The 24,464-nt window shown below is 37.0% G+C and overlaps 1 protein-coding gene across 14 annotated transcripts in view; it reads left to right on the forward strand.

Annotated features, from left to right (window-relative positions):
- The window catches only part of LOC146402252 (uncharacterized), a 1,625,488-nt gene that overhangs the window by 1,378,391 nt on the left and 222,633 nt on the right, over positions 1 to 24,464 (forward strand). The gene's annotated exons all lie outside the window — the stretch shown is intronic.

A 24,464-nucleotide genomic window follows, 5' to 3' on the forward strand; every position in this document is an offset into this window, starting at 1 on the left:
TGGCTATAGGTGGAAAAAGGAAAGGACAGAAAGAAAAAAACTAAAAAAAATTTTGTGAAGAATTTATGATGTTATTTGGCATATGTTAATGCCTAATAAATAATAGGTGTAATGGCTATTTTTGATCTTGTTAGCATCATGCAGATTCATTCCTCAGGGGACAGGAAAATAAATCTTCAGATTTAGCTTGAGCATCGTCATTCCTAGCAAATTCTTAGGAAGAGTTAGTGCCATGCCATGCGACTTAGCTCTTATCCAATTTGTGGTGGAATAATCAGTAGTGTCATAAGCAATATCATCAGAAGCAGTTGGGGGAACTAAATCTGAAATTGGAGGAAGAAAATTAATTTGTAAAACCGAGGATTTCTGAACCATTAAGTCAAGGCCTAACCCTTTGACTTTCAAAAATTGTCAGATGTATTTGTTTCCTCAAGCATTTCATGGTTTATGTATTATAAATATATTTTGAGACTATTGTGGTGTTTCAGTTTAGTGAAAGTTTATTAATATTCAATTATCAGTGAGATTGTTTTAGTTTTTCCATCCCTGGAGAAATTTGAAATTCATTTGTCTTCTGAGCCTGCCTGTTGACCAGTAATCCCCTAGTTGTCTCTATTGTATTGAAAGAAGATATTTGAAAAATGGTATATTAGATATAAATTTCTCATGATTCAGGCATCACAAGATTTATGGCAAAAAATTAAAAAGTAATGTGTAGAAGGATAATAAGATAATAGAAGGAGTAATTAGGCTACAGTAAATAGGAGTCTAATTTTAATATAGTAACAATGATGATAATAATTATTCTAAATAATTATTACCATCACTGTTATTATTATTGTTGTTACTATGATGTCGATGACGCATGTTGTTTTAGGAAATTGAAAGTGTTTATCAGGGAAGCATTTGATAGCAATCATTTTGCTGCTTCTCATGCAATCCTTGATATTATAGGCATGCACGGCAGGCAGAAAATAGGACTGAAAATTAAGAATAAAATAAGTACTTCTTTTTCAGCATTAATTTATTCAAAACCACTCTGTGTCTCCACAGTTTAAGTTGTCCTAATGGCTCAGTATAGGCTGAGCAGTTTGGAAGAGGTTCAAGATATATTTTAATAGGACGTGTCTAAGAAGTAGCAATTTACAAATGAAATACTTAGGGTAAGTATTAGGAGGTTTAATTTGAAAAGAAACTATTCTTAGCAGAATCACTTGAATCATTATCTTGTAGTGCTGTGTTATATGCATTTTCGAACTAAGTAATAGCCCAATTAATATTTGAAATTCCTGAAAACACTGTTCTGACTGTACTCAAAAGAAGGCCTATGCAGGAAGTACTTTCAGTGAAAGCAGAAGAAAATATTCCTTCATAACTTGTCCTTTTAAAGCTTTAGGTGCCTCCTATTCTCCCAGTTTGCTAGTTATCATTCAACTTCTCTTTTGTCAATTACCTCTGTAATTATTTTTAGCTTTCATAAGCTTCCTTCTTTTGTCAGCTTCTCTATTCCAAAGATTTCAAAACTTTTCAGAAAATCACTCTTGAAGAAAGCATGTAGGAGATCCTTAATTCATTCTTTCGTTTGGTTAATTTTTATTATATTTTTCTCATTAACAGTCTTCTTTAAGGATTAGATTGAACAAACCAAGTGTATTATTCCATATGACCTCATTAGCTGGGATTCAGTGTTTGAATACTAATTACACTTGACTTAAGTTAGAACTTTTGTTTATGGTTTTGAAATTTTAGTCTTCTTTTATTCTATTTAACATCTATTTGAGGGTTTAAAAAACTATGACATTACACAGACAAAATGGACATTTTCTAAATTTCCATTAAAATAAGCAGGGAGATTGAATTATACAAAAGCTAGCCTAATCACTAATTTGAAATCAAATCTAAGGTAAAACCATTGTTGCTTTGAGTTCCAAAAAGTTCAGTGAGAAGATGGTAGGTTTGAGCGTTTCTGAGGCTTTTTTTCTTTTTTTTTTCTTTTCTTTTTAGTGTCATACCTATGGCCTATGGAAGTTTCCAAGGTAGGGGTCGAATAGGAGCTGCAGTTGCAGGCCTACACAGCTCACGGCAGTGCGGGATCCTTAACCCACTGAGCAAGGCCAGGGAGCAAACCCATGTCCTCACAGATACTAGTCAGATTCATTACCACTGAGCCACAGTGGTAACTTCTCTTTCTGTATTTCTTGTTTTGAATTTTTTGAAGCTGTAGAATCACTTTGTTCTTAAAACATCTGTATAAAAACAGTATTAATGCTGTTACTGCCTGTTACATGTTTTTGCAGTAGATAGGTTTATAAAAGATTTGAGCACATGTATTCAAGGATGGATTCTTGACGTATGTGAATTCACCCGACAAGATAACAGTAAGGCCCTGGCAGGCATTGACGATGCATGTTTATACTACCGAAGGACATTTGGGCCGAGGATTTATTTGTAAATATACAGCTCTCCATTTGTACATGACTGTGTTCCCTCCTGTGAGAAATACTAAGCATTTTGAGACATATTAACATGGATCCCAAATAGTCCCTGCAAACAATATAAATCAGGAACAATCTGTATGAAAACAGAGTTTAACGCATGGGATTATAGGGGTGGGGAAAGGGGCATATTGAACAATTTGGAATAATACATTATCTGGGTAAAGTCTTGAGTTAGTACTTTAATACCTGGAGATAAGAAGGAAAGAGAGATAACCAAGCTGAGGGCTTAGCATCAACAAAGACACAGGATATGAAACAGGACCTCATCTGAATATACCAGAGACGTCTCTGGCCAATATCATGAGGTTGGAACCCTTGAACACCATTTCTACAGTCTATTGTTTTAATTGATTATCCCTGTTCTTTGTTTACTCAAATGATTTTTTATATCATTATTTATTTTATATATTTAATGTTTACTTAAACTTACTAACATATGTGCAGCTTGCTTTCTTTATTTCTTCCTGTATCTCAGAACTCTTCACTGAAATTCCTTTTATTCTGCTTGAAAAACTTGCTAAAGCAAGTTTCTAAAGAATTTCTTTGATGAAGTTCTAATCACAATGCATGATCTATATGCAAAATATATTCTTGTGCCTAGTGTGCCTTTTCTATTATCATTCTTTATTCCGTAATCAGAAGAGCTTATATATTTATAATTAATATAATCATTAATCTATTTGGATCTTGCATCCTTTTTTTTTTTATTTCCCCAATACATTATTTTTTTTCCTACTGTACAGCATGGTGACCCAGTTACACATACATGTATAGATTCTTTTTTCTCACATTATCATGCTCCATCATAAAGTGACTAGACATAGTTCCCAGTGCTACAGAGCAGGATCTCATTGCTAATCCATTCCAAAGGTGATAGTCTGCATCTATTAACCCCAAGATCCTAATCCATCCCACTCCCTTCCCCTCCCCCTTGGCAACCGCAAGTCTCTTCTCCAAGTCCATGACTTTCTTTTCTGTGGAAAGGTTAGATTCCAGATATGTGATGTACTATGGTATTTGGCTTTCTCTTTCTGACTTACTTCACTCAATATGGGAGTCTCTAGTTCCATCCATGTTGCTGCAAATGGCATTATTTTGTTCTTTTTTATGGCTGAGTAGTATTCCATTGTGTATATATACCACATCTTCCTAATCCAATCATCTGTCCATGGACACTTGGGTTGTTTCCCTGTCTTGGCTATTGTGAATAGTGCTGTAGTGAACATGCAGGTGCATGTGTCTTTTATTCAACCTATTCTAGGCCTTCACTTTCTTTCTCTTCCCCACCTTCTCTTGCTCTCTCCTTTGATTGTGATTGATTGAAAATGGCTTCAAATAGCTTTCCCTTTACTAGTGTGATATTAATACCTTCTAATCTGAAATTTCAGTGACTAATCTGGAAATTAAATATGCATGCTTAATTTATTAAATTCCAACTTCAGTCAAAGCCATTATTTTCCTCCTGAATAACACAGAAATATTTTTTATAATTTAGATCTTTTGCCCTTCTGTATTATATGGTATTTCTTTCATGTAATTTAATTATAATTAATTTATATCGCACAAAATATTACTGTTTTGCTGTAATGGTCAATATTTATGTACATGTTAGGTATGGAATCTTTGTTCCATTCTGAAATTCTTTTATCTGGGATCATTTTCTGCCTGACTAAAGCACATTTTTTAGAATTACCTTAATGTCTAAGGATGGAGAATTCTCTTTTTGTGTGTGTATGCTGTAAATGTCTTCTGAAGAACATTTTTACTGAGATTTTAATTCTAAGTGGGCACTTGCTTTTTGGCTTTCTGTGTTTATTTCACATTGAAGATATCATTCTACTTTCTCAGGCTTCCATTGTTCCTGTTCAAAGGTCAGGTGTCACACTTCTACTTCTTTGAAAGTAGTATTTTACTTTTCTCCTATTCTTTTTAAGATCTGCTCTTTGTCTTCTTTCTATACTGGCTTACTATGATGAGTCTGGTTGTGGATTTAGTTTGAATTATCTCATTTCAAAAATTTTTAAGGTTCCTAAAACTGAGGGTTAATATCATTTTTTAGGTCTAAATATTATCAGCTGAGGTATTTTCAATATCCCTTCTGCTCTTAATTTTTGTATCTTTTTTCTTCTAGTATTGTCCAACTTTGTTCACTCTATTTTCTGCATTTCATCTTCTCTTTGAGTTTACTACATCTTGTCTTTCCACGCTGAATTCCAGATTATGCCTGATCTATTTATATTCCACATCATTAACTATGTTTTATGCTTTGCCTAATCTACCATCAGACATATCCAATGAATTATTAAATGTATTTTTTCAATTTCTACGAACTGTATTTGCTAGTTCACCAAATATTTTCCTGCCCCCTGCACATATTTTCAAGATTTTTTTTTTTAATTTTATGGTGTTTTTTATTTTTTCCATTATAGCTGGTTTACTGTGTTCTGTCAATTTTCTATATTTAGCATTTGGTGTTTTTTCTTTATTGTTGGTTTAATGTTTTTACTATTTAAAATTCAGTGTAAGTTTTTTTTCTGTTCCCTATTACTTTTCTGCTGATTTCACTCTTACTGCCTTATTTCCTTTTGTGGCTGGTTAATCTTTGGGTACTGTCCCTTGCCTTTGAAAGAGTGCCAGTTTTCTGGATCCTGGAATATATATACCTTTTTACAGAGAGATGAGGTGTTTGATCCTGCCCATCCCTGAAATTTCAACTCAATGTAAGAGTGGGTTTTCTATAAGACTCCAACTTTTTTTTATTATAGTGATTTTTATTTTTTTTCATTACAGCTGGTTTACAGTGTTCTGTCAATTTTCTACTATACAGCATGGTGACGCAGTTACACACACATGTATATATTCTTTTTTCTCACGTTATCATGCTCCATCATAAGTGACTACACATAGTTCCCAGTGCTACACATAGTTCCCAGTGCTACACAGCCAGATCTCATTGCCTATCCACTCCAAAGGCAATTATAGGGCACAAATGAACCTTTCCGAAGACTCTAACTTTTGATGAGCTTGGACCACTTGGTATTTCTCACTTTGTAAGAATGACCTATCAGAACCCATGAGTATGATATTGGCAAATGCCACCCAGTCAAAGTGGCTTTGTGCTTTAATACTTCAGCATCAGAACTGTCTTTTCAGATCTTCACATCTTTTAAGATGACTACTTTTTAAAAACCTAAAATTTATGCAATTTTAATCGGAGGGATGATCCAGACAACCTTACTTGTTGCAGTGGGCTTTTCATTGACTGCTCACTCATCTGCTTCTGACCACCATTTCTATCATTTTTTCTCATGTTATCAAATTCACTTACTTTAGGTGCTAGATTATTTACAAAAACAAAAGAAAAGCAAAATAGTGATCTTTGTTGAACAACTCTGATATTGTTCCTTTCCTTTTGTCAGAATTTTATCATGATTTTCTTTCCTTTTTAACAGTTGAATGACTGATTTTTGTAGTTTAATAACCACCTATTTCCATTATATTTCTTTTCCTTCTGTGAGATAGGGTATAATTATATATGGCTTATAAGTTTTCACTGGCCACTTATAATTTTTGACATTTATATTGTTTTGGAGTACCAAATTGATATATGTATATTTTAGGAAATCCGTGCAATAAACAGAAAAAAAAAAAAACTATGTTATTTAAGCACAGTGGTTATCATTTTGGAATTTTTTCACTTTTTTAGTATACTTTTCATTGCAAAGTTGTTAAGCATAAAGTGATGTATTTTTCTCTTTATAGCATGGGTAGATGTTGATTTAGTTATGTTATCTCAGCTGGATGATTGCTGACATTCATTAATGAATATGTAATATTGTATTACCTGGTAGACTCAGGGTAAAAGTTTATGGTTTGAAAATAGTTTATCTGAGTTTGACTTCTAAATCACCATTTATAACAGGGCAATTTCCTCAAACTCTTATAATTCATGTATTAAATAAGTAACAGTACTTACTTATTTTACAGTAACAGTAATTTATTACATAAGATAATACATATAAATGACCTAGACATCTTTCCATTACATATTCAGCACTCTAATGTCTGCCACATTTAACATTCAAAACTTTGAACAAATTGAGATATAATGATGCATAGGGTTGTGTACATATTTTGGATTTGGAATGTTATGTGCATTAGTATTTCCAAAAACGTTTAGGTAAATAATGTAGAAAATTAACAACACAAACCAGTTGGATGTCTTGCATTTCTGGAATTTTTTGACTCATTAAATTACAAAAGTTAGAATCCATAGATTTAGAGGAGAATGGAGTTGCATATAGTTAGGAGAGGGATGTTTTCTTAACTGCAATATGATTTTGACTATGTCCCACGGTTTCTCAACATTGGTCCAGCTGATAATCAGGAACTTTTTTAAAATGTTGACCTGACCATAAAACTATAGAGATAATTAACGAACAGCATCATCACAATTTACGTTTCTACTCTCCATTAAATTGCTTATTTGTCTCCATATGTAGCTGTAGTAGCTATCTCAGAACATGCCAGTTGGGTGGATTGACTATTCCTAGACACTCTGTTCTCACAAACAGTATCTGCTCTGTAGAACACTCATCCCTGAAGTTTTTCAGTTGACTGAAGGAGAAGCACAGTGTGGACAAGGAGCCTTTCGCACATTTGTAGAGCAGTAGATGCTCACAGCTGGAAACCATCTCAGAGCTCATCTTTTTTTTTTTTTTTTTTTTTTCAAGTGATGAAATAGAGCGTCCAGGATTGTTTCTCCATCAGGCCAAGTGACGGCACATAACTAGTCACTCACATCACTTGGGAGAGCCACTTGGCCCTTATCTCGATGATTTCAGTTAGGTTTCATGTGTTTCATTGGGCTGTCTCATGAGTGATTCAGTGGCCTCTTATAATCTCCCTGGATCTTGAATTCTGCATCATCATGACTTTTCCATAGTACTTACCTCTTTGAAGAGCTGTTCAAGTTTTTCTAAATTCTTCTTAGATTTTCTACTAATTTCCGTCATTCATGAAGGCATGCAAATAGTTGTAATACCTCAAACTATAAGCCCAGTGATTTTTTTTTTTAATTTTGATTCCAGAAAATATTTGGATTAAACCCACCTTGAATTGCCCTCTAGCTATTAACTTTCAGTAGTTGCCTTGTAAAGGCTTGACTTTACTTTTGTGCACAGGAAGGTCACAGATGTGAAATTTGGCTGTGCCAATTACAAAGACTTTGGCAGCTAGAAGGAATTGACTATTCAAATTGACTTGCATGGAAAGGGAATAAAGGGAGTCTGCTTCTCATAAAGCAAGGAGTCTTGTGGAAGCATGGTATATTAGGTGTTGAAAAATGACACCTGAAAATGCAGTGGATAAGCAAAATAGGAGATCTGTTTCTCAAGGTGTAGGGGGACCATATGTCTGCCATACACATGGAATTGAGTATGGCATATGTAAGTTGGTCATTACAGATGTACTGCTTGGTTCCAGAAGTCATCCCCTAAAGGTTATTTCTCTAACTCCAGCATCCCATTATAATGTTATGATTTTTTCTGTTCATTTCTGGCTTTTTGGGTAAGTATGTTTATTCTAGCCCATGACAGACAGTAACAAGAAAAGAAAAAGTACAAAGCAAGCAAGTTGCTTTTAGAGTTAGCATGAAAATTAAAAACAAGCCAGTTCAGTTCATACTCTGTTTCCCAGGACTCATTTTCAAGGTCATACCCAGCTGTGAAAATGGTTGGCTTAGTAAAATTGAAGTTAATTTTATTACTAAAAGGAAGAGTGGTGGTGGATGGGTCTAGGAGTGTTTGGAGTGGGGGTGGGAAGAACTAGCAGCACCAGCCACAGACAAGCTTCATGGTGTATGATTCAGCAACTAAGTCATGTCAACCTTTTTTCTTCTATTCTTTTCTACCATCAACAATATGTGAATTTTGCCTTACATCAGTTCCCCACCCTGTTCCAAGAAAGCCCCAGATGATCCAAGTTCCCAGTCTAGACATAAGATATTCAGGGGCAAAAAGGGCTATTCTTTTTGTAGGATTTTATATCAGGAGTGATTTAACCTTACCCAGACATCCACTGGCAGAGACTCTCACAGAGTTACATGCCCATTGATGAATCCATAAAGAGAACTGGGCACCAATATTACTTAGAACAGTCAGGGTTTACTGCTGAGATAGGAGTGGGTCTTGACCCCTAAGTCACAGAGGAAAGGGTTAGATGCTTGAACAAATCTCAAGTTGTCTTTTCAAAGAGGAAGAAGGATGGATAGAAGGTAACTGCTTACTGAACATTTCTGTTGTGAGACCAATAAAAACTACAGCTGTTCAGCTTAATGTGGTTCCAGGAATCTGATGATCACCTTTTATCCCCCCCCCCAAACGAATAAAGTTCAGATAGTTTAGAGGACTTGCACAAGGTCATATGGGCCAGTGAAATGTTGAACTATATAATGTCATTCTTTCAAAAACTCCAAAACAAACAAATGTGCATCTAAATAAACAAAGCAACACTTTTTTTCAACATATGTTTATGTTGATAAAGCAATAGCTGTATAACTTTGTACACATGGATGAACAGCTAAAATTCATTGTAACATTTTCTCAGTGGGGCCTTAAAAATCACCACTGTCTTCTAGTTGTGATTTTCCACTTCTGGTCTTCAGAAAAAAAGCAAGTGCTATTTTTCTCTGTGACTTCCATCAGGTCCAGACATTAGAAAGTTATGGTGATTTAAATCGAGCAGTGTTGCTTCCGCAGTTATGGTGCATCTAGTTTTGTGTAGGGAAATTAAAGTGTAAGAGGGAAAAGAAAATGTGTTCCGTATGAGAAAAGTGAAGGCATAAAGTCAGTGGTTGCTAGAGAAAAATGAGAAATCAGAATAGGTCTTGTGGGCTGTAGTATAGAAAATATGTTTGAAGTAGATGGATTTAGATTTCCAGTTAGCCCTGTTTCATAAGACTAGACTATGCATCAGAATAGAGGTGTCACTGTGCAGTGCTCAGAATGGAAATAAAAAGAAGGAAACAAACATTAAAACAAGAGGGCAATGGGAAAATGGGAAATTGCCCTCATGAGATGGGCCAGAGTTGAAAAGCAGCATATTGGATGCCTGTTGGATTCATTGGCGCCTGGCTCAGATTCCTCTCTGAGTTAGAGATTGAGCTTCATTCTAGAGTGAGGTAGACCTTTGTAATTTTGACAGAGGATGAAAGTCAGCTCATTAGAAAAGATGAATTGGACATACATATGCATGATAAATTGAGAGGTAGAAAGAACAAAGTCAGTGAAACCAGTTAAGAAACCATTGCGGTAATCAAGGGGCACATTTTTATGCTTTTCTGTTTGCTTTTTAGTAAGGGTTTAGACTACCTTGACAGAAGTAGTGGGAAAGAGAACACACTGGCAAACAGGTTTTAAATGTGGAAGGAGCTGGCCACAGTATATCTCCAGAGGCCATCATATGAGGTGATGGACGGACACACTTCAGCTCAAAGACCTTGGTTAACTAGAGCTTTCAAAGTCTGTAGTCAGTCACCTCGAAGGTAGCAACTCCCAACCACTGAAAGTCATCATACTGGGGTTGGAAAGAAACCTGGGAAAGGAAGTGTTAACTTCTTTGTTCGACATGGTTGGGCAAAAGGACGCAATCAGTAAAATCTTTTTTTTCATCTCCGTCATGCAAACATTTCATGATTGTATTCTGGGAATGAGCCCTCAGATAGAAGACCTTAATAAAACTCAGAAAAGTGTTTATAAGAATGTATAAGAAAACACCATGCAGCTTTACTGACCTTGAGAGGGGGCAGGGGAGAAAAAGAGAGAGAGAAGAGAAACTAAGAAAGGGAGAGAGTTTTTATAAGATAGATATAATGCATATATATATTTTAAATTAGTGGTTCTCAATTGGCTGCAATGTTATTATTTCCTACAAATCATTGGTTAATGATGTCTGGAGACATTTTTTGTTTTCCCAGCTGGAGCGGCATCTAAAAAGGAGAGGCAGTGGTGTTCCCCAATTCCTAGATCTAAAAAAAAAAAAAAAGAATGCATTGTCTGGTTCAAGGTGTCAGTACTATACTATGGAGGTAAAAAACCCTGTTTTAAATGAAGAAGTGGCACTGGCCACTCAATCAACATTCCAGTTTGGTTTGAAATTGTGCATGCTGTTGGTCATATATTGTGTTCATTTATAGAGGCACGTGCAAGGAATGCAGGAGCTGGGTTATTTCCCCAGTGCGTGATGTAAGAAAGGCACCAGAAATAAAAAGTGTCTAAGATATTAGAATAAAACTGCATTCTTCTCTCTGTGAATGACTTCTTATTCCATTGCATTATTAAAACAGGTTCTTCTTCTGAGAGGCATAACATTACTTCAGTGTGACATCTCATTTAAAATTGTCCTTGAGAACAGCAGATAATAATATTGTACCTGGCTTCATAATTTGATGCAAAAGCTAAAAAAATGACCAAATTTGTTCAGCATTTTAGTCAAAATTGGTTAATGTGTGAAAAAGTCATAAATTAGAGTGACACCTTTCAAAAAGGCCTATTTAAGTCACACCACAATAAAAGTGTGCCTTAAATTCAAAAGCACATTTGTTATCAATAGAAACCTTGTCGACTATTCAGTAAAAAGGAGTTTCTGACAAGAAAGCTTGCCAGATGCCTAGAAATGATTGTATAGCCAAATAGAGGCTTTCCTTGCGGTATATTCATTAGAAAAGATCTTAGAAATGGCCCAGTTTTTAAAGGTGAATCAGTGCTCAGAGAAAGGAAGTCTGAAGACTCAAACCTGATACTCCAGACATTCTGGCTCCCAGCCCAGTGCTCCTTCCAGGGCCTTGAGATATCTTGGTTTTGAGAAGAGAACTATGTTTCAAAGGATTTTGTAAGCAGAACTGAGATAGGCCTAAGGGGAAAATAAAAAAGTGCCATGGCCAAATAAGACTTGGAAATACTGCATGCTGCATCTCAAGGATATATCTGCTTCACATGAAGAGTATATACAATCCTTTCACTTAAAAGTTGAGTAAACTGAAAAGACACTCGTTTGTCTATAATAACCCAATGATGGACTTAAAAGTTTCATGGAAGATCAGCTGATGTTCCATGGTCCACAGCTTGCAAAACATAAAAATCAGGCAAACACTAACAGGCTCAATGTTTTAAACCTGGCGCTTCTGAAGTGATTCTCTTGTCCTTTCCTTCTTGGCCTAACTCCTCCTTTTCCTGCAAAAATCTCATTCTGGGTGTCTTCTCTTCTGCAAAGCTTCCCTGATCATTTTCTGCTTTAGGTGACACTTTTCTACTCTCAAGCATCCTCTGACGATATCTTACAACCATCTCACCCTGTAATGTGTAATTATGTTTTTTCTCTTCAACACTAAAGAGTATGATCCTCAGATTGCCTTTGTTCTCAGTTTCTATCAATGTTAAGGACAAAGTGCTTATCAGTGAAATCTCAGTAAATACATTTTATCATTTTTCTTCAAATATCTTTAAAGAAGAAAGTCTTACAGCTTCTTTGCAAATATAACATTTCCTCTTGGAAAATATTCTCTTATTTAGATCTCTCTCTTATTCTGTCCACAAAACATATACTTAATTAATTGCACCATAGGGTTGTTCTTTCATGTCTTTCATATATACATGTTTATGTCTTTGCATATATATATATATATATATATATATATATAGTGTGTATGTGTGTGAATATGCACACTTATATACACAGTAGATGGGAAAAGAAGATGCTATGCCATTAATAGATTATTCCATTGGATCTGGCTCAGTGTATCTCTCATTACATGCATGAGGCTCTGAAGAAAGATGATGATAATTGATGGTGTTGCCAGAATGACTGTGTGCCAAGAAGTATCTAGACATTTACAGATTTATATCTCCCAATCTTGCAACCACTATAAAAGTTGGCTAGAGAAATAGTAAAAAATGCTTCTTTGAATTTGGCTTTTTTTTTTTTTTTTTTGGCTTCTGCCATGACATGCAGAAGTTCCAGGGTCAAAGATCACTGAACCTGAGTTCATCCAGCAGTGACAATACTGGATCCTTAACCACTAGGCCACCAGGAAACTCCTTGGGTTTGAATTTTTGACCTTTGAATTTGGATTTTGCCATTGATGTTCTTAAGCATCATTAATAATACTACTCATGCAAATGGCATTATGTCATTCTTTTTTATGGCTGAGTAGTATTCCATTGTGTATATATACCACATCTTCCGAATCTAATCATCTGTTGATGGACATTTGGGTTGTTTCCATGTCCTGGCTATTGTGAACAGTGCTGCAATGAACATGTGGGTGCATGACATAATGCCATTTGCAGCAACATGGATGGAACTAGAGAATCTCATACTGAGTGAAATGAGCCAGAAAGACAAAGACAAATACCATATGATATCACTTCTAACTGGAATCTAATATCCAGCACAAATGAACATCTCCACAGAAAAGAAAATCATGGACTTGGAGAAAAGACTTGTGGCTGCCTGATGGGAGAGGGAGGAAGTGGGAGGCATCGGGAGCTTGGGCTTATCAGACACAACTTAGAATAGATTTACAAGGAGATCCTGCTGAGTAGCACTGAGAACTTTGTCTAGATACTCATGTTGCAACAGAACAAAGGGTGGGGAAAAAATGTATACATGTAAGGATAACTTGATCCCCTTGCTATACAGTGGGAAAATAAAAATAATAATAATAATAATACTCATAATAACTATGCTAATATCAAAAGGCAGTCATAAAAATTTAACAAATGAGTTCCTTAAAAATCCTAGCACATGGAATTGTATCACTGTTATATTTGATATTCATTTCAATCCTTTTAAAATTATTATTGTTATCTAGAGGATTTAAAACCAGTCAGAATTCTCTAAGTATTTTACATTAGTCAAATTAATCAATTTTCCATTAACTATGTATTTCTAAAGTAGTCTATTTAATTGCCAAGTATAGCAGGAACTAGAGGAGTGTTTGGGTCCACTTTAATTTTACTAACCTGTTTCCACTTCTTTTTATGAAGCCGTGATCTGTTAAAATTTTGTCAAGTTTATGGTTCTTTGCAAAGATAGGTGTTTCTAATCCATCTGCCTCTGTGTATGAGCCTATAGCACCTATCAGTCTAATCCCATGGTGCTTTGACAGGCTTGTAACCAAGGGAAGGAGTGATCTAGGAGAGATAGGATGGATCTGCTCAGGTCTGTAAACATAGGGATAAAGAGAAGCAGCGTGGCTGTGCCTTGAAGATGATAAACTTAAGTAGCTCAGTTTGATATGTATTATTTTTAATTATTTCCAGATTGAGTTGAGTTAGAGTAACTCTGTCTAAAAGGTCTTTCCTCTTCCAATACACACGACACTAACAGGCTGACTTGTACTGTGGCATTACCTTAAAGACCCATTAAATGGCACAGAATATGAACCCAGACCTGGACCATGCCACAGGACAACACCCCACCCATCCACCATCACGCGGGTGGTGCATTCTCTCTCCCCTTTGCTTCGCTTCCTTCGTTTCTGCTGTGGTCTGAGTGTACGTGTTTGCAAACGTGTGCATTGCTCACACATTTTCAGTTGTGGCTCTTATCCTTGAACCTGGATTCCTCCTTTAACCCTGGCTCTCTCTATGGACTCGGCTTTTTCTCCAGTAAGAATGCTTTCCTGTAAAATAGTCATTATCCCCAGCCCTAGGTTATGGTCTGACTTCATCCCCTGTTAAACAAGGAAATTCAGAAGGATCACCCAGCCAGTCCATTACATTTCTCTGGGTACAGTGCTCGAGGTCAATAATATGCCACTGGAAACCAATTACATTTTAAAGACCTCTCTCAACTCTTTTGGATTAAAAAAAAAATTAACAACTTCCCCTGGAAGCCTAGTTAAGTATTTATCTGTCTTCCCTGCAATCACACATCTCCTCTCTAGTTTCAGTCTTTTCTATAACTAGTGGCTGTCTCTTACCTTTCAAGGGAATATGGGAGAAGTTAGGTAAAAGAGACAGTATCTTATAGGGCAGTGGATTTTTTTTTTCTTTTTTATCTTTTCATGCCCACACCTGCAGCATATGGACGTTCCAAGGCTAGGGGTCGAATCAGAGCTGCAGCTGCTGGCTTACACCACAGCCACAGCAATGCAGGATCTGAGCCACATATGCAACCTATACCACAGCTCATGGCAATGCTGGATCCTTAACCCATGGAGTGAGGCCAGGGATCAAACCTGAGTCCTCATGGATACTAGTTGGGTTCATTACTGCTGAGCCATGATGCAAACTCCCGGGCAGTGGATTTCTAAGTGTGATCCTAGACCAGTAGCAGCTATACCAGCCAAGAACTTGTAAGAAATGCAAATTTGACTTCCACCCCAAACCTACTGAATCAAAAATTCTGGGGTGGGTTCTAGAAGTCTATATTTTAAAAACGCTCTCTAGGTGATTCAGCTGCCTACTGAAGTTTTAGAGCACTGGGTAGTGATTATGACTAGTTTCTTCATTCACATAAACCAGCCCCACTGATTGCTAGTTATGTGGCTGTGAAAAGATATTAAACAGCTCTCTACTTCTGTCTTCTCATGTAAAATGCAGATAATAATGAAATCGGCACTATAGGGTTGTAAAGTATAAATAATTAATGCAGGTAGTGCTCTCAAAAATTGTCTGCCACATTGTAGAGTGTTTAATAATGATAATTATAGGCTAGACCAAAAGATGGCATTGACAACAGATTCCAGATATTAGGGAGGTGAATAATATTCCAACATTCCCAAAATGTGTTCATATTTTCATATTATCAGTATTATTTTCTGTAATTCTTCTCTGTTGTACCTTCTCCCTAGAATAAGAGACTTGATTACCTTTTCAGTTGTCAGGTCACACTGCTTCTTGATCTCAAGAGGACAGAGAAACAAGTGTGTGGGTTTTTTCCTTATTAAATAAATATTAGACAGTGTCAGAAATGGAAAGTAAAAGTGCAGTAATTACATGCTGGGTGTCATGGAATCAAAAACTATTCCCTTGGGAAGAGCCTCAGAGATCAGCTGTCGCAGTAACATAGCCAACACTCAGATTTCCTTAAATGTGTCCCTGACAAGGTTTTGTCAGCAAGACCCGTGTCACTTGATTGAACTCTTTCGATTGTCAGAATGAAAGGAAACTTGCTTCTCTTTAGTCTCTGTCCTTTCATGTGCAAGCTGTAGGACAAAGCACAAGCTAATTAACCTGCAGGAGCCTCTGAGTCTCTCCAGGAGGGAGATGAGTGTGCCAACCGTGCAGGTGTAGCCTAAGCATTCAGTGGGAAGACACCTGTGCAGCACCAGCACTGAGATGTTGCTCAACTAAAGATGTCTCTCTGAGGAGAAGCTTCTGCAAAACAGGAGCAGGAAGGCAGCTGGGGATTAACATCTCTAACGTCTCTATTTCTGAAAGGCAGATCATTGTCTTACATATCATTTTCCTATTGAATCAAGACGTGGAAAAGGAACTGGGTCTTCCGAGAAGGGGCTCTGGGTTGCTGAAAACGTCTCTACTGACCAATGCATATTTTCCAGCTACGGTGGCCTTGGAACCTAGTGTTTGCTGAGAATTCTTTCCTTGCTAGCCCTCATTCCTGTTTACACATTGGTCTTATTTTTTGGCAGCATGAGAATGTGATTTCCAAGCTTGCCTCTGTGTTTAATCTTTCCTACTCCTTGATATAACTCTTCCCACTTGTGTTTGCAAGTGTTGGGATGCCACCTTTTTATTAATTAACTCCTTTCTTTTTCCCATCTCCTTGTTGTAAACTCTGCAGGTTTCTTTTTTTTTTTTTTTTTTTTTTTGGTTTCCTAGTGACAACTTCCTTGCCATCCTTCTTCTCTGTTTGCCTCTCCTGAGAAGGAGCCGGTGTCAAAATGTTAGCTCAGTCGGGTTTCCCATTACCAGCACTGCAAGTCCCCAGGCCCCTCCTGTATTTAGCAGTCTACGAACCATTACGGTCCAAACATCATTTTCAAATTGTCATGCAAATAAATTCACAAGGCTCAAGAAAAATAGGAAAAATACAAACACCTGTGAAATAATGATTATACTAGCCTTACCTCATGCCCACTTTGTGTTAGATTTATGCACATTCTTGCATTGGAAGCTGATACAGCTCTGCTGTAACTGTGAAATTAATTATCAGCTAGTGGGGTTAAGAGCTTAAGGTGTGAAAATTGCTGGTTGAGAAAAGCCATGGCTCCATTACATCTTAAAACTGAAGGAGATAAAATGGACTGGTCTCAAACCTTTAAGTGCATTGGTCTGTTAACAAACACCTCTGGAAGATGTTCCACAGAGAAGAATTAGTCAAGTAACAACACGAGACATTATATAGGAATACTGTCGAGGTAGAGTGTCTTCCTGGTCTTTCTTTTCCAGCAGACACTTGGGCATTAATTACAAGGTATTCATTTATCAGGAAGGAAACTGAATTAGGTGAGTTTATACCCTTGGGAGTCAACCCTTAAGGAGTTTATACTGAGTGCATTGACTTCCATTGAAACTTTTGATCTATCTCATATTTATTTCTGTTTCTGCAGGCCCAGCACCAAGCACCAGAAACAAAACATTTTTATCCAGCTAATATGGGTTGAATGAACCAAACTCATTCTTAAAATGTGATGATTTGTTAAATATCTGCCTTTTCTCTCAGACTTAAAATCCCATGGAAATCATGTTTGTTTAGTTCACCCACATTTCGAGGGTGGCTTGGCATTGGAGAAGTTTTCTAGAAAGTTTAACAGTAACCTTTGAGCATTTACTAACAATTACAGAGGTGCAAGTATTTTATTTGGGACTATTCCAGGCCCATACCAATTACTATTTTGCTTTAAAAATGCCGGTAGGTTATGATTATTTTCATATATGGTCGATAAACCAGTACACATTTGTCTTTTTATTGGATTTTCATCCATGAGATGTATATCTTCGATGTTAAATAAAAGGGAAAAGCTAACCATTAAAGGAAGGGATTTTTTTCTTGGTGGTTTCATTCCCTCATATTCTCTCTCTCTGTCTCTATCTCTCTCTCCCTCCCATTTTGGAGATTTAATAAAGTGAATGAACTACAAAAGTTAGTGTTCGTGCTAAAGCTGTATGTGAGTGAAACACAATTTTATTTCATCTTCGCTTTATACCTACTTCTTTCATTAATCTTATTCAAAGACTTTTGAAAGTTCCAGTTTATCTCAGCAGAACTCTGAAAGCCATTGAAGAGTAGATAATCACTGGAGACTTTGCCTGTTTTTGAAGCAGATCTTTAAAAAGTATGTAGAATCCAAAAGGAGACAGTAGAAGTAGAAATAAGATGAGAACCCATTGAAAGGGAAGGGGGTATTAAGAGCCATAGAACTTGGAATATCTGCTCAGGTTAATCTTCCCCATCGATTCTGCCCCTCAGCTACTAACCCTTGAAAGTTGTAAGTTTTATATTATCAAGAGATGTCATATGCCTAACGGTATTAGTTCCTCAGGCAGGGACCAACACCCTTTCATACTTGATTCATTTATCTATCCATTCACTCATTCAATAAATATTGAGTGCTAACTTTATTTTATTTTGCCTTCTTAAGGCTGCATCTGTGGCATATGGAAGTCCTCAGGCTAGGGATCGAATCAGAGCTGTAGCCTCTGGCCTACACCACAGCCGCAGGATGCTAGATCAGAGCCGTGTCTGTGGCTTCCACTGTAGTTCATGGAAACACCGGATCCTTAACCAACTGAGGGAGGCCAGGGATCAAACCCATGTCCTCATGGATACTAGTCAGGTTTGTTACCACTGAGCCACAGTGGGAACTCCTGAGAGCTAATTTAATCCTAGTTACTAGTAAAGGCATTGAGATAGGGTGGTTAACAGTTTAGACATGGATGCTCACCACGTGGAGCTTCATTTCTCAGAGGGGAGAGGGTCTATAAATAAGTAAACACATAAATAAGGTAAGCAATCTTTCCTTTGCATATAAAAATAGTTGTGTATGTGTAGCTGGGTCACCATGTTGTACAGTAGAAAAAAATAATAACGTATTGGGGAAATAAAACTAAATAATTAAAAAATAGTTATAACATTCCAAAAACAAATAATGTGATAAAGACTACATACAAAATGGGAGAGAGCCCCTTAGGATGTGATATATAAACTGACATACAAAGGGTAATTTCACCAGCCAGAAGAAGGGTTGCACGTGTACCAACTTGGCAAGGGGACTTGAAACCAAGACACAATAGGAAGCCTAGGTGCTTAACAGTGTATCAGCAAAGGGGATTGGCCTGGGTGGATTTGGAGACATCATCCATGAGAAGCATGATCTTGCATGGCTTTGAAGACTATGAGCAGAACATTTCTATCAAATGTCAGCAGTAATCATTAAAGGTTTTAAAAAGGAGAATGGCATAAAATGGCATGAAATATTACTGTGGTTACTCTGTGGAGAATGGTTCATGGTAGAAGAAGCAGAAGAAGGAAGGCATGAGTTTCTTGGACAGTAGTGAATGCATGTTTTTGAGGGAGAGTCAGACTTTCGGAGTTCAGTCCTATAATCTCTATAGTCCCCTTCAAATCTACTCTAGAATCATCAGAAGTGTCTCAGTGTTGAAGGGTAGACTAAATAAGACTAAATGATACAAATAAACAACTGACAATGCACATTCCTGTTCTTTTGGACACTGTCTTAGATAGGTACCAGCTTCTGCAGAGGCTAGTACAAAATTATCTAAATAATTGTTCTTCCATCAATATTGACCATATTTGCTAATTTTTTGAAAAAAAAAAATCATCCTGCAAATTCGAATGTTGGGCTTTAATTTCCTACCCAGCAAGGTAGGAGAAGTATGAATCTGTTGACAGAGTTTAGTCCCAAGAGTTTAGTCCTGCTTCCACAAGATGCTGTCCACATGGGATCCTGCCAACCCCCTATCTCAGATTCCAGTGCCTTCATCTCTGATCTTAGATTCTCCAGGGACTGATGGATATTGACTTCTGATGATATTGCTGGCAATTAATAACTGCTGTTTTTGAGTTATAGCCCAACTTCCAGTGACCCTGATTCCACCCTGTGTTACTCATCCCATCCTTTCAAGGTCTCCAACCCCAGTCCATGTACCCTGTTTATCTTCTATAACTAGGAGTCCCCCCAACACCACTGAAGCTGAGATACATGGAATCTAAACACTCTGATTCCTTCACTTAAACAATGATGACAGTCCCAGACTCACAAGCAAATTAGCTGCTTGCTTGTATTTCTCCTGGATGTCACCTTTAAGTCTCAAGTCTCCTGAAAATAACTGGCCAGATCCTGCTTTGTTTTGCTCTGTAGTTATATCTGAGAACAATTCCTGAAGATAGTTTCCTGTTTACATTCAGATGGCAATGGACTGACCTTTCTAAGGAGAGGTTATTCAGTGAAAAATAATACAAAAAGTACAGTTGTTGCTAAGGCATAATTATAACAACAGACACAAAACTGAATTTATGTGACCTCAGATTTCATATTTCCTTCTTGCTTTGGAGATGAAGTGTTCTGCTTTTTCTGAGTGGTGTACAGCCATGCCTTGTTTTTCAGATCTCACCTAGCCTAACAGATGCCCTTATTACTGATGGGATGCTTTATGCCTTGGCCAGATGTTAAAAAAAATACTCAGCACACCAAGCCACCTGCAGAGATTTAAAAATCATATGAAGTATTTGGAATTTATCCATGGCAGTAAGAAACCCTTAAAAGGCTAAAACAAAAACTAGTTGAAGTTCCTCAAAAGCATTCTTCTTACTCTGTCCCTCTTCACTCCCGTGTTTAATGACTGCTTAACTGGATATGATAAAGCATCTAAGAATGCAGCAGACCGCAGTTTTATATTTTAAGATAAATGATCTTGGTATTAATTATGCACTTTTATGTTCATTAATGTTTGGTTGTTTCTTTATACATTTTATTTATGTATTTCAGCCCTATAAATTAAACCTCTGTAATTTCATTTTGATCTCTTCAAAGCTGAGAAAGTTATATTGAAGTCACATTCATTTTCAAAGAGCATTTACTTAATTTCTTCTGATTCAATATTTCTTACATAATGATTTATGACTCAACTCCATTATGACTTGTGTCTTTTATCAATATAAAATGATGTTTTCCCCTCCTATCTACTGCTGTTTAGCTTTGATTTTCATTTAGTCTAAAATAAATAGTATCTCAGAATTATTTCAAGTCATTTGAACATTTTTGTAACTGCATTCATTTAAATAGTATATATCTGGATTGGGAAAGTTTGTAATCTGAAAATGCTTCTTGCCATTGGGATGTTCAGAAACTGTTTCCACCTGTTGTCATAATTAATATAGCTCTCCAGAAATTAGGGGAAAAATTCTGATCTATACATATGTAGTCACATTTTCTTCATTTTCAGGAAGCGTTCTTCTGTAACAAATGCAACTTAGTGAAAATCAAGCTAACCAAGATACTTGTGGATTGGTTTAGAATAGAACCCATCTATTAGTTTTCTATTTCTGTATTAGCCCACATAGGGTAGGCTACTCCTTAGGAATAAATAGGTAGGAAAGAAAGGGAAATGAGGGAGGGAGGAAAGGAGGGTGGGAGGAAGGAAGGAAGGAAACAAAGAAGGTGGGAAGGGGGCAAAGGGGTAGGAAGAGAGGGAAGGACGAAAGGAGGGAAGGAAAAGGTGAGGAAAGAAAGAAAGAAGCAAAGAGGGAAGGGAAGACAGAAAGAATCTTGGTGACTCAACACAGTAAAGGGTTGTTGTTCTGGTGGCGGTGGTGCACTGTGATTCAGACAGTTCTTCTGAGAGTTTCTCTTCCAAATAGAGACACAGAGACTCAGGCTGTTTTCCTCTGATGGATCACCTACCATCTGGGCTGTGCGCCTCCCAAATTGCTCTAGAGCCGGGAGGCAAGGACCATACCGGACACAGAACTTGCACCCACCCTCCTCCTTTTACATTCCTTTCACATTTGTGTTTATTTCTCAGGAGGGTGTCGTAGTTTGCCTTCTATGCTATTAATCCAATTTGATGCCCTGTCAGTTTCTTTTATTGTCTGTTTGCATATAAATTCTGCTGTTGCATTTTCAGTTCCCTTCTGGGATTTTTTTTCCCACCATCATAGAGCTCTCTTTTTTCCTCTTAATGGCACATTGTTATCCACAAAGTGCTGAAGAGAGAAAACCTGTTTCATAGAGACCAAGGCATTTTGGATTCTTTAGAAAATGTCAAACAGTTCCCTAAATTTTCCTCTAGTTTTAATTGTACTTTAGTTACATGAAAGGATCATCTTCACCCTGGGGTTTACATGCTATTATTTTTCTCAGGCTCCTGAGGCTCATTTTCTCCACTGACTTTCATGACAGGGATTGAGGAGTGATCTGAACTGACTGACTTGTGTCTATAGGTGTGTGGATCTACTTGATTCCGATTCCCTCTGATGGCTCTCTCTCCTTTTTTTTTTTTTTTCTTTTTGAGTATAGTGTTGTGTCAGTTTCTGCTGTACAGCATAGTGACACAATCACACATATATATATATACATTCTTTTTCTCATTGTATTTTCCACCATGTTCTATCCCAAGAGATTGGTTATAGTTCTCCGTGCTATACAGTAGGACCTCATTGCTTATCTATTCTAAATGTAATAGTTTGCATCTACCAACCCCCAACTTTCCATCCATCCTACTTCCTCCTCCCTCCATGCTGGCAACAGTAGGTCTGCTCTCCATGTCTGTGATCCATTTCTATATTATAGATAGGTTCATTTGTGCCCTATTTTTTATTCCACATATAAGTGATACCATATGGTGTTTGTCTTTCTCTTTCTGACTTACTTCACTTGGTATTAGGATCTCTAGTTGCATTCATATTGCTGCAAATGGCATTGTTTTTCTTTTTCATGGTTGAGTAGTATTCCATTGTATATATGTACCACATCTTCTTAATCCATTCATCTATCAATGGACATTTAGGTTGTTTCCATGTCTAGGCTATTTATCCATTGGCTCTCTTGCCCTGCTCCATTCTCTCACCACTGCCGCCAGTCCAAGACAAGGTTCTAAATGGCTCTAGCTCACTCAGATGGCTTCTAACATCACTCATGAATCTTTCTTTCTTTGACCTTCTTTGATGACAATAGTGTGTTCCAACTTAGAATTGGGAGTCTCTAAGATAATTTTCAAAACAAAATGGGAAATAAGAGGAGTTCCTGTCATAGCTCAGTGGAAACAAATCTTACCAGCATCCATGAGCACACAGGTTTGATCCCTAGCCTTGCTCAGTGGGTTGAAGATCTGGAGTTGCTGTGAGCTGTGGTGTAGCTCAGAGATGTGGCTTGGATCTGGTGTTGCTGTGGCTGTGGCTCAGGCCAGCAGCAATAGTTCCAATTGGACACCTAGCCTGGAAATTTCCATATGTCATAGGTGTGGCCATAAAATTAAAAAAAAAGGGGGGGGGAATAAGAGCCAAAGACAGATGTTTCACCCTCAAATTGTCAATTCTGAGAGGTTTTCTTTGAGTTCTGCAGAAGGCCCTAGTGAGCTCCAGATGCCCACATGCTAACCAACTTAACAAAACATACTCGCATAACCTTTTTTCTTTTCTGTTTCTCTTTTCACAACCCTTTGATACTTCCTCCCAGATAAAATTCATATACACAATGACCCCCACTTTCAAGCTCTGCTTTTGGAATAGAACCATGTTCAACATTAGGTGTGGTTAACTTGATTTCTATACTCTCCTGTCCCTTTTTATATCTGTATTAAGGGTTGCTGGATTGTAAACAAAGCTTTTTGCTTTATCATTTATCAGTTCATCAAGTAACCAATTAGGGTAGTTATACACACTGAGGTATAATACTATCCTGAACTTATCTCCTGGTTCCCTAAAATGTGCAGCCAAGGGCATAAGAAGTAAGATCCCCAATCTTAATTTTTATGAGAGCTATCCATGTTTATGATTTATTTCCTGCTTTTCTAATTCCCAATATAAGGAACTCTCATCCAACCCCTCCTTATCATGCCCTATTATTTTTGGTAATTATCAGGTTTTTTTTTTTGGTGTGGAAAAAGAGGTAGTGATCAAGTCAGTCCAGGGAGAAATAATATACTATAGTCCTATCAAAACTAGTTACTACGTCACAAAGGCACAATTAGAAAAAATGTCTGATTGGTACAAAGCTTGGGTCTCTGACTTTGAGGTGGGGGGAGAGATGACTAATGTATCTGCTTTCTTTTCAAACTTGAGGGTTTGCCTACAGTGACAGACCAGGAAAAAAGTGAGGGCCATAAACTCAAATTCCAAAGTAAGCCACAGCCATGTTAGACAAAGTTTATAAGGATCTGGGTTGAAGGAATTTTACACTGTCTGCCTTAAGTTTTGATTGTGTTATCAGTTTAATATCTTATGTGTTTTCACAGGAAATAGGAAAGTTGAGATATGCAAGACAGGGATTGCTATTTAGATGCTGCTCTAAACTTTTAGAACCTGCAGTTATGCTCTTCAGTAGTTTCTAACTCATAAGAAAATAATATTATCTTGCATTTTCCAGTTTGCTAAAGCAAATTAACTACACTGTTGACTTTCTGTGGTCTCTCTTTGAATAGGAAAAGCAATAAAAATGAAATAATGGTGATAATCGCAGTTGCTGGAAGGTTTTCTCCACAGTGCATATAGAGGATAGAAGCCCCCATAAATGAAAACCCATGTGATCAGATCTCCTTCAAACAAGGTCACTAATTAGCTTCTATAATTAACACCTTACTACAGTAGGGGGAGCCAGGTAATTATCTGATATGTTCTGAAGGTGAGTCACCTCATTATAAGTCCCCATCATCCTAGAAATGCAGTTGCAGAATAACAACTTTTGCATGTTTCAAGGAGTCATAAACCTCTCCAGCCGCTCTAACTACAGCTGCATGAAATACCTATTCCTGTATGTAT

This window comes from Sus scrofa, chromosome 6 (assembly GCF_054392235.1).
Source record: "Sus scrofa isolate SSC_HxYL_T2T_F1_AM1 chromosome 6, Sscrofa_HxYL_maternal_Yorkshire_Landrace_v2.0, whole genome shotgun sequence".
NCBI classification, from domain to species: domain Eukaryota; kingdom Metazoa; phylum Chordata; class Mammalia; order Artiodactyla; family Suidae; genus Sus; species Sus scrofa.